Below are 12426 nucleotides of genomic sequence, written 5' to 3' on the forward strand. Positions count from 1 at the left end.
TTTGATGTTTCCACCTACCGAGACAACCGTTCAACGTAATTCAATATAACGTCATTATTACCTGTGACGTCGCAATATTTATTTTACGATATTGATATTTATGACATAGTCATATGAAATACCTGAACTGGCAAGAAGTGCGATAAAAAAGGTTTTTTCGTACTTTCTGATCGCTTCTGACAAGGTTTATTGTAAGTTTTGTTTAAACAGACCAGTCAGTTACATGCTAAATATATCATGTTCCGTGAACATCAGGACAATCGAACATTATTTGCAAAGAGGGGGTCACAAATATTCATTAAATATATATCTTTATGATTGTCGGAACATTTTCAAATACGCCAGCAAGTATATAATTACACCGGCTTGATATATACTTTTTCAAGGACTAGTCTGTCTAAAAGCAGCCAAAGACTACTTCTACGGGTCAAACATTCAATCCTGATTTAAAAAATACAATATACTACAGTTTGTTCAAATAAAATGACCTATTTCCCTATAGAGAATGGTTGTGATGTTAAACCTCAATATTCAAACAAGATAAGGTTTGCATCGATACTGTAGAACCTATTATATACGTAGGTCAAATTTTCGATTAAATTTTAAAATCGATTATAATTTAAAGGTCCTCTACCTTTCCGAAACAAAAATAGAAAAAACAAAGATAGAAAGAATGAACGAAAGAAAGAAAGAAGGAAAGATAGGATAAGTATATATCTATCGACGGCTTAAGATATGGTTACAACTCCATATAAAATGCTAGATTTCTTGGGTAATCTATGTCTAACAATGTAGATTAATTTCGCTGTTTTGCCGGCTGGTGCAGCGATAGTAAAATAACGTGCGGTAATTAGCATGACAGCGGGAATCAAAAGGCGACCCGCGTTATGAAATTTCAATTGCTCAGAATGTTATGATTAGAGTAGTATTAACTTTAAGTTCATAGTTTTTGCGACTCTACAAAATTATATATCTCGTTTTACATTTTCCATTTTAAAATCTAAAAGCCGTTTGGGAAATGAAGTGGGAATTTTAACGGAAAAAAATAATTTTAACGGATTTATATGTCCACAGTAAGGATTTATATCTGTCAACCATTCCTCAAAATTTTTGGTATCAAATTTTCGCAAACATAACAATATACCGCGATATGGTGAAAATATCAACCCTGCAAAAATTACAAGATATACGGCATTTTGATATAAGTTTAAATTAAAATATGAAGTTAGAAATTCATGATTTATTTTCATTTTGCTGTTTGTTTACGATTACTCATAGAAGCTATAAGCAATAATTTCATATATAAACTGACATGTGCAATATTTATAACGAGTATTCTCGGACATTTTTATCTTTTAAAATAAATAAACAAATAAATGAATTATGTTTAACGATAATAGAAAATGAACTCCAGTATGCGGAAGCCATCTTTAAGAATATTTCCTTGTTTTTTAGACAATATATTGTGTAGTTTTTTGCTAAGTATGAAGGCTATGTATCAAAGTTTACCGAATTTTAAAGTTGAGTAGTGCAATGCGTTTGCCTATGGTTTTGATTAAAAAACAATCAAATTGAATATAAATTTGACTCTTGCACTGTGAATTAATTTTGATGCCCCTTAATTTTTTAATGGTAAAGAAATAGTCCCATAACTTCAAAGCACAAAAATATACTGGGAAATAGTAGATATTACTACATTCCTTTGAAAAAAAAGAGTTATCACTTAACTTAAGTTTTAGTGAATGAATAAATTATGTCATAGTTACCACTAAAATCAAGTAGAACTGAGTAAAATGATGGTTTTGTTACGTCAGTTTTTAATGTCTTCGTGCTTTTTTTACCAAATATTGATACCCTAGTCATCCACCAGAAGGATACTGTATGACGGATACATTTAGTGAAGGTTTATTTCCACGGTTTTTCTTGATATCAAACTACCAGCGAAATATTGCATATAGATGAATCGTTGTACCGTGAAAATAAAACTTCACGAATATGTTCAGTTAAAGGAACATGAACCCAAGTTAAGTTGTTCTGTATGCTTAGATAAAATTTTACGTGGGAAATACCAAACCCAAACATGTTAAAAATAGACTGTTATATTCTATTTTAGGAACACAAAACGAAAGCTGGTCAAAAGCGAGGTTACCATGAACGACAATTTTGCTGACACGTCAAGGAACATTCGTTTTCCACATTCTTAGAAACTTTTCTTATTTCCGATCGTTGGCATGAAGTATAAGTCATATTTGTTTATATTTATTGTAAAACGATTTGTGTTTAGTGTTGATATCAATAGAAAAAAAAAAGCGAGAGTTTTCTTTCGTCGGGGCACCATGAAGCGAGGTTCACGCTAAGGTATAGTGGGAAGTTGCTCCCGTCTCTTGCAGCGATCCATTTATTTTTACCTACTTCCCCAATCGCGCACGTTATTGACCCTTGTCGTGCTCCGTTTTCTATCGGAATTTATTTTTGTCGCTTCACAACGATTTTGACCCACCATTTTGTTAACATTCGCCTAATTTGTGAAGTGCATAATGGGAGATCACTAAAGTTCTATGCTGCTATTTTTATCGTACTCAGTCAACAAAATTCGACCGGGCCGGTTCAAAATAAAGGAAGATGGAATTTCCACTATAATCATTTTATTTGAAATATTTGCACATTAAATGATACATTTTTAGTAAGGTATCTGACACGTCCTACATATGTATTTTACTCAAATGTACATGGTTTATTTAGGTTCATGTCCCTTTAATGAAACCGCGTAATATGTGCCTGCTTATTAGACATCTCCAGTTCTGAGCGTAAACGTACTACATACACGTAGACGGACTCGTATACGACAGTTATCAGGGGGCGTCTCAAAAATTAATCACAACATTATGTTATAGTAACCATGTGAAGCTTATATGTATTTGACCATGTTTAGGGGTCTAGAAATCGGGAACATCTCATTCTTGATATAAAGGTGTATAACTGGTTTATTCATATATATATATATAAATTGTAATAAATTCTCATATCCCTGTGTGTACATGCTTCACCGACCCGCACTCTTCTTATACAATATCAAGCAAATCAAATTAGCTCTCGGCAGAGCTTCAGATAATTTTGCATGTGCATGGGTGCATTAGACGATTTCTTGGGTGGTACTTGATTTTTTTATTCATCTAAAGCAATTTCCTGGCGTACATGTATTATCCAAATGAAAAATTTTCCCTGCTCCAATCCTTTAACACCAGTCATCATCAGCAACATCATCGTTCTTTATTCCTCAAAAGTTGAGAGTGTGAGAATTTAGGGGGGGGGGGGGATGAAGAAAAACAATATATACATTGCATATATACTATATCAAACTTATTTAAATTGAAAATTCGGATCAAATTGCAGTTAGCGATAACATCGTGCGACTACATACACATTACTATACATGCCAGTCAATAAAGCTAATGTCACAGCATCATGAAAGATTTCTGTTTACTTTTTGAGGAGATACGCGCGATCCTTTGTAAATTCATCCGACAGTTCATCATATTCAAATTCGAAATCAGAAAATTTGTGCTTTGAATATTATCTGAAGCAAAAGTTCTTCGGAAAAGTTAGACATAATTACATAATTACCATAATCATCAATCACTTTCGTCATAAAAGTATCTCTTTGTAGAAATGTTCTTGTACAGCTTGTTAAAAGTGTCTTATAATGTCGTATAGTGGCTTATCACATGAATTACATGACAGATACTGTGATACGTCACAGTTTTGTTAAATGAAAATTGCATGTTGCATTTCCAATTAATAATATCAGCTTATTTTATCACTAGTGAAACGACTACATTTCGTTATGTATATGTGTTTTAACCTTTGATACGACCCCGAATACGCGTCCGTCTACATGTACGAGTACATCTACGCTAAGAACTGGAGATGTCTATTCAAAGCACTATCCGTGCTTCAGTCCTTAAATATGCAATAAGTTTAAGGTTTTATATTGTTGTTGGCTCTTTCATGTGATTTAGGTATAATTTTACTGAATCACATACACATAACATTAATATAACATAACATTTCCTTTGCAGATACGTACAATATCAAGAGGTAAATAGGTTAAACATCCCTGTCTCAATTTTGAAGCACGAAACGAGTATTTCAACCAGTGTTATTTAAAGCAATTTAGTCTGTACATTGTGATGTAAAGCTCGTAAAATTGTAAGCGAATCGATCCAACATACTTAAACGATATATTGTTTGTGAAATAAAGCGCACCAACCCATTTCAATAGCATACACATTACAAATAATGTCATACAAAACACCCAATTGATGAATGGTATACGATTCTTTTCTGCCGTTGTTCGCTTTAGAATCAACAGCGATATCTACCAATTAAAGCTTAACAAAAGGTATTTAAATTTAACCTTCATGTACTTAATTCGAATTCTGAATAAGGAAGCAAATAGTCCTATAATCCTGAAATTCCCACAAATTGATACGTGGATTCTGGCCAATATTTAGAAAATTTCGGTTATCATACCGGTCACGGATCGGTGTGGAGTTTGTGTCAACGATAATTACTCTCATGACTGTCAGATTTACTAAAATAAGTATTTGATGTAAGTGGCATCATAAGCCCATACACGTGTAGCTTAATACTAACACGTCGTGAAAACAGTCATGGATGCGTTACCGTTGTCAAATCATAAAAAAACAGGTAACGTCAAGGTCAGGTGAAATGATCTTCTTATTAAATTACTGTGTGCGTACTATGTGGTTGTGTTTTTCATACGTTTTGGAAATGTTTGTCTTGAATATCATTACACCTTCTTCTAAACATGTTATTGACAACGTGCATGTGCGTCAAATGAATTAAAGATCATCAACTCTAAAATGTGTCATGCATTGTGTTAAATTAATTAGTGTGTAATGAGACGACGTAAACAAATTAACAATCGATCTACCCTAAAAATGTGGGATTCCATGTGTTTTGTGAGGGCTGTTCAGTCAATACGTGCGTGTTTGAAATCAAAACAAACAAATTAGTACTAGGGACTAGAATTGACGGCAATAATATTTCTTTAGAGCTTAAAACAATATTTATTTTTTTTGGATTCATACCTATAAATCCGTCTTTCTGTGTAGCAAATTCTTTTTGTCCGTACCTCTATAGAAAAACATCCCAGAATGCCGCGAAACAGTTATAGCGACGTTGCAAGTATTATAGTGATATAATTACCTTTCCGTTTTCTCTTTGCTATATTACCTTACCAACTTGTAAATAGTTTACATTTGCGTAAACGCAGTGGTTGCCGCGCAAGAATACACACACCGAAACACTGACTTCCGCAGGTAGTGTGCATGCGCATCCGGTTAGGCCTATTGTATCTGTATGACAGATCTTCAATATATTGCATGTATGAATGTAATGTAAATCTTAAATAAGATGTCAGGAAATAAAATATTTGACACATAATGTATAAATGGGATAAAAAAGATAAAGTTGACGTGGAACTATATTTTGTGTACTCTCTGAATTTGACACATTTCCCGCCAAATTGAAGCCAGCTGTTCCGGTATTCCATCAGTTGACCGACTATTCCAACAATAGTATAATATTAAAAAAAAAGTTTTATTTCATTTGAACACTTCATTTAAATGAAATAGTCGGTCGAAATGTAAATTTAAGGAATGATTTTTATTGTTTGTTGTTCACAGGTCTACGCGCATCTGCGGGTAGGGCGTTAAGAATTGTACCTGCTGCCCCTATTGCATGATCGTAAAAGGCGACTAAATTTAGGATATTATTTTTTCTCTTCTTCCAAAGTGACTCTATCTTTCCTTATGCCTCCATTAGCACTGCCTCACTTTTGGCCTTGAGTTGAGCGTTCGCCCCTGTGAGGAAGGCTCTGGGTTCTGTCCCCTGGCCGAGACACACCAAAGTCTATAAAAGTGGAAGTTTCTGCTCCTGCTTAGCGCTCAGCATACAGGGAGTAGGACGACTGGTTCGCCCGTTGTCAGTTTAATGTGACCGGTTGGATGTGTTGCTTGGTGTCTTCGGCGGCATGCTTCAGTGATATAGCACTATAAAAAGGGCAACAGTTCCACTATACAAGAAGACACAACATGAATATACCGCAGTTTCCTAAAACACGCACCTCGCACAACATACACGCAACACATCGCATACATGGGAGGCCGTCCTTACATGACCATAGCTGTTAATAGGACGTTAATTAATCAATCAAACAAACAAATCATTTAAAATATCTATACCAAAATGCAGTTTACACACCAGTAAACAACAAACAATAAAAATCATTCCTTGAATGAACATGGCGTATCTTAATTACAAAATGATATCATTTCAAAATATTTTATTGTCAATAAACAAACTTCATACTTTATACCGAAATTGATGCGAAAATCTAGTGGTATTCGGCATCACAATAGAAACATTGACATTACATATTGACTTGGAAAATAATTTCATATCAAGATGTCATTTAAATATACATTATAGATGTAAATAATTCAGTTATACAGAATAAGGTAGGTATATATATCAATACTTGGACTATATGATAGGATATACATACATGTATACTAGTCTAAAAATTAAAAAAAATGATTTCATTTTGCCAATGCCTAAACCTCCATGAAAAGCCTACATAATTTTTATTTAAGCATTGATGTCACTTTTTGTTAATTTTATCGGGGTTTGAAAAAAAAGTTTGTTTGCAAACTATGTGGCGGATTCTCACAAAAGTTTGCAAACAAATTTTTTTTTTCATATCCCGATAAAATTAAAAAATAGTGACATCAATACTTATAATTAATTTCATACTATATTTGATAAAATGAAGTATGTTTAAATGTACCATTATAGTGGTTTTTTAAGGGATTCTTATTTCGGATCAATACGCAACGTCAATATATCTATTGTGACGTCACGATAACGTCGGGGTTTCGCGCCATTCTCGGATTATTTTTCATAGTGGTATGCAAAGAAAATATTGGCCAATCGGAAAGTCGGATTTGGTATGAAAACAAAGATAAATTAATTATACAGAGGTATCTTGGAATATTCCATCGGGCTATTCTGTGATGAGATATCGATATTTGATTCAATCGGAATCAGTGAAAGGAAGACATAATTTGTGTGGGAAAATGTGAAATTTGTTAAAATATACAACATACAATTATTCTCAATTTTATGCGATGATTTGATTTTCGCAACACATGTTTATTTATAAATGCATGACAAAACTAGTGTGTTTTATCAATGTATTTGATTCCTTCCTTTTTGATAGTAAATTAGATGATCTGATTAGCCAACACCACTACATGCATATTGATTTTGGCAATAGATATTACTAGTTCATGTCAAAATCGCAACAATTACAATTTGTATTGTATAAAAGTATTTTCAATTTCTACGCCTTTTGACAGAAAATAAGACGCTTTTTTTCAGCGAATATCAACACTTGCAGTTTGAATTTGGCAACACATGTTAACAATGCATGTATTGCAACAATTACATTGTATTTTGTATCAATATATTCTAATTTTTTCCTTTTCAATAGAAAATACGATGATCTTTGTAACGAAAACCAACACATGCTGTTTTGTTTATGACAATAGATGTTACTAATGCATGTCAAAATCTCAACACAATAGCATGCTTAAATGATATAAAATCTGTATTCATCTAAACAATGAAAAGGTAACAAATGAAGAACGTGTCATGGTCAAAATGACTGAGAAGGATAATAATGATTCTGGGTCCAGAAATGCCACGATTTAAAACATTAATATGATCTGACACAATGTAATACATCGTTGAAAATAGCATAATAGAATATATAGGTGGTTAATACGCAACAATCGCAAAGGCACAGATATCGGGCTAGTTTCCAAATTTACCAACGTAGTCGTTATATTGAATTTAACAAATAAATAACCGTGGAGAAGCGAATCTCCGATCCAGCTGTCTGAAATACTAACATCTCGCCGTTGGCAGAGTTATGACATAGTTATGTTAACAAAAATGTGAAAATTTCTTTTTTTTTATATTTTACCCTCTAGAAAGATACCATATAGAGGGTACATTTCGTTGGGGTTATTTCCGCGGTTTTCTTGATATCAAACTACCAGCGAAATATCGCATATGGTGAATCGTTGTACCGCGAAATTAAAACTTCGCGAATATGTTCAGTTAAAGAAACCGTGTGATATGTACCTGCCAATGTAAAGCACTATATGTACTTCAGCCCTTAAATATGATTTAGTTTTAGGTTTCACATTGTTGACTTTTTCATGTTATGTTGTTGTATTTTTTGCAGAATCAGACACACACACACCGAACATTAATATTACATATTATATCCTTTGCAGATACGTACAATATCGACATATAACATAGGTTAAATATTCCCGTCTCATTTTTGAAGCACAAAACGTGTATTTCAACAAGTGGTATTTAAATGAGATTAGTCTGTACATTGTGATGTAAAGCTCGTAAAATTGTAAGCGTGATTGTATACATCAGACAAAATGCCTTACAAAACACCCAATTGATGAATGGTATACGATCTCTTTACAATCAACAGCGATATTAACAAATCAAAGCTTAACAAATTAAAAGGTATTTAAATTTAACCTTCGTGTACTTAATTCGAATTCTGAATAAGGAAACAAATAGCGCTATAATCCTGAAATTCCCACAAATTGATACGTGGATTCTGGCCAATATTTAGAAATTTTCGATTATTATACATGTATTGATAACAGATGGGTGTGGAGTTTGATATTACTTCTTTTTTGTGTGTCACCGATAATTATTCTCATGACTGTCAGATTTACTAAAATAAATATTTGATGTAAGTGACATCATAAGGCCATACACGTGTAGCTTAATACTAACAGAAACGTCAATCATATTGCCGTAGGGCCGGTATGTTTTGCTGTGATAATTTCGCGATTTCGTGGGACATTGCTATGAACGCGAAAATTCGATCAGCGATATACATGTATTAAGAAACGTTTGAACCATATATACCCTTGACGCAAGATCGCGAAATGTAAAACCGCTAAAATATGATTTTTTCGGTTTAGACCAAATCGCTTAAATGTTGAAAGGCTTAACGCTATTTTGCTATTTATGCATAATGGTTTATTAAGTATAATGTTTGTACAACCGTCGTGAAAACAGTCATGGATGCGTTACCGTTGTCAAATCATAAAAAACAGGTATCGTCAAGGTCAGGTGAAATGATCTTCTTATTAAATTACTGTTGGCGTACTATGTGGTTGTGTTTTTCATACGTTTTGGAAATGTTTGTTTTTACCATCATTACACCTACATCTAAACATGTTATTGACAACGTGCATGTGCGTCAAGTGAATTTAAGATTAATAACTTTTAAATGATTTATATATGGAGTTAAATTGATTGGTGTGTGAGCAGACGACTTAAACAACTTAGCAGTTGATCTACCTTAAAAATGTGGGATTACATGTGTTTTGTGAGGGCAGTTAAGTCAATGCGTGCGTGTTGGTTTGTTATCAAAACAAACAAATTAGTACTAGGGACTAGAAATGGCAGCAATTATGTGTCCTCACATGCATAATAATATTTTAGTTTTGCTTTGTTTTAATACCTATAGATCTGAATGTAAACTTTTTTCTCCATACCACTATAGGAAAACTTCCGAAAATGCCGCGAAAAATCGACGTTATTGCGACGTCATAATAGAGAAACCAACGCTACTTATTGATTTTGGAAAAAAAATATATTTTCATTTCCAAATATGTTATTGACAATAAAAATACCATTTACCGAGAATGATGCGAAAATCCAACAGAATTCGACGTCACAAAAGAGACATTGACATTGCCTATTGGTTTAGAAAAAAAAACCCATTTCATTTCAAAATATCTTATTGCCAAATTTAAAGATACATTCAGTTATACAGAATATGGTAGATATATATTTCAAAACTTGGACTAGATACAGGATATACCTATACTAGTCGAAAAATGGAAAAAATCTTTCTTTTATGATTCCAGAGCGATCTCAATGCCTAAACCTCCATGAAAAGTCGAGATAGTTTTCATACAGAGCGACGAATGTAACCTGTTTCCAATTCCTTCGTTTTGTGACATAAAAATTAGACGATTTTTTCAGCGAATATCAACACTTTCAGTTTGAATTTGGCGACACATGTTCACAATGCATGTCAAAATTGCAACAATTACATTGTATTTTGTATCAATATATTCTAAATTCTTCCTTTTCGATAGAAAATACGATGATCTTTGTACCGACAACCAACACATGCTGTTTTGTTTATGGCAATAGATGTTACTAATACATGTCAAAATCTCAACACAATAGCATGCTAAAATGATATAAAATCTGTATTCATCTAAACAATGAAAAGGTAACAAATGAAGAACGTGTCATGGTCAAAATGACTGAGAAGGATAATGATGATTCTGGGTCCAGAAATGCCACGATTTAAAACATTATTATGATCTGACACAATGTCATACATCGTTGAGAAATAGCATAATAGAAAATACAGGTGGTTTATACGCAACAATCGCAAAGGCAAAAATATCGGGCTAGTTTCCAAATATACCAACATAGTCGTTATATTGAATTTAACAAATAAATGAGCATGGAAAAGCAAATTTACGACCCAGCTATCTGAAATAATAACATCACGCCGTTGGCAGAGTTATAAAATAGTTATATAAATTTACAAAAATGTGAAAATTTCTTTTTTTTTCTTTTATATTTTCTATACCTAGACAATTTCTCTTGCATGAAGATGTTGTGGAACTGGCCCCGATTTCTCAATACAAACTAAAGTCCTAATTTTTTCACACACGTTATATAAGGAGAAAACTTAAATATTGATTGAAGGTTGTACTTTTGTTTCGAAAAATTGGAGCATGTTAGTTGTACTAATTACTTATGATAATTATCATCAGAAAGAAAATGAAGACCGTCGGCGATCGTTTTCGTAATTGTAATATTCACACATGAAGACTTTCCTTATTGCTTTCGTTATTAAGCTACTACTCACATAGAAAGGATTTGATTGATCGAGAACTGGAGTGTTACGGGACACTATTTTCTGTATATTCTCTTGATGTACCAATATATTAAAATCCGTGACGTCATCATAACGTCAATACATTCGGGTAGAATCATAATATTAATTTACTATTTATCCATTAAAGCTTGATTGCATATTGATCATATATGTCAAAAGTTACTGTATAACACTTAAAATTTGCGAAATTGATTTTTCGCGGTTTTCTATGCGGAGCATGTTCGCGGAGGTTAAATTTCATGGTTTACAGCTTCCTTAATGTCTTTTGTTCTTAGATGATTCCATGAGCTTCTGCATAAATCGCTGGTGTTCAAAATTAAGGAAAATAAACTACCATCAAAATTTACCCAATGCACAGTATAAACATTGTGTTATATAAATGTTAAATTATATATTGGACACCCTGTTTATGTCGCCGCATATATATGTATCACATAATCTGTCTGATATCCAATGATTTCGCCCGTATAATAAATTAACATTTTTTCTTTTAATATTTGATGCTTATTTTGCATCCACAAATTGTATTATCATACAAGTGACGGGTGATACCACGCAATTATGTGCAATCATAATCGCATATCGTTCGTACATTTGTACAGACGATGTACGCACCTGTTATTGGTGGCATTTAATAATATATATTTAAAACTACACAGGAGATTGTTAAAAAAAACAACCTCAAAGCTTGCATATGCACTCCTATTTGTAGATTCATTGCCAAATAACATTAATTGAATTATCATGTTTACGTATTTTGACAACTCCTTTTAATTTGTGTGCGTGTATCTGTGTTTGTCTGTTATACATGGCGTAAAACGTTTCGAATCGGAACGTTTTACGGTCTTAAAAATCGTGCAATAAATATCTTGTTTCTTGGCCTCTTGGATTGATAAACCATGTTATATGTTCGATAGTTTAATATTGCGTGTATTTGTTTTTATCAAAGATCATGAACTTTGATTTAAGATTTATTCTGTATTTCGATATTTTGTGGTTTGTTTATATATGAATGTAGTTGTAAAATCAACGATATGTTTCTTGCAATTAGTTTGAGGTCAAAACGTACATTGACTAGACTATTGCTTTACATGCACCAGATTTAACACACCGAATATTAATATGGATCTAGAAAAACATTTTCTGTAATTCAAAATTTTGACCAACAAACCGTTTCAACACTTAGTATACAATTTTTTTTTATGAATTTGAATGCTAAAAAAAATCTTGACAAATAGCAATTCAATTAAATTCGGTATTATTTAGATGACCTTAAAATATAATGAACGATACTAGACTATTTAAAG

Source organism: Argopecten irradians, chromosome 15 (genome assembly GCF_041381155.1).
Source record: "Argopecten irradians isolate NY chromosome 15, Ai_NY, whole genome shotgun sequence".
Classification (NCBI taxonomy): domain Eukaryota; kingdom Metazoa; phylum Mollusca; class Bivalvia; order Pectinida; family Pectinidae; genus Argopecten; species Argopecten irradians.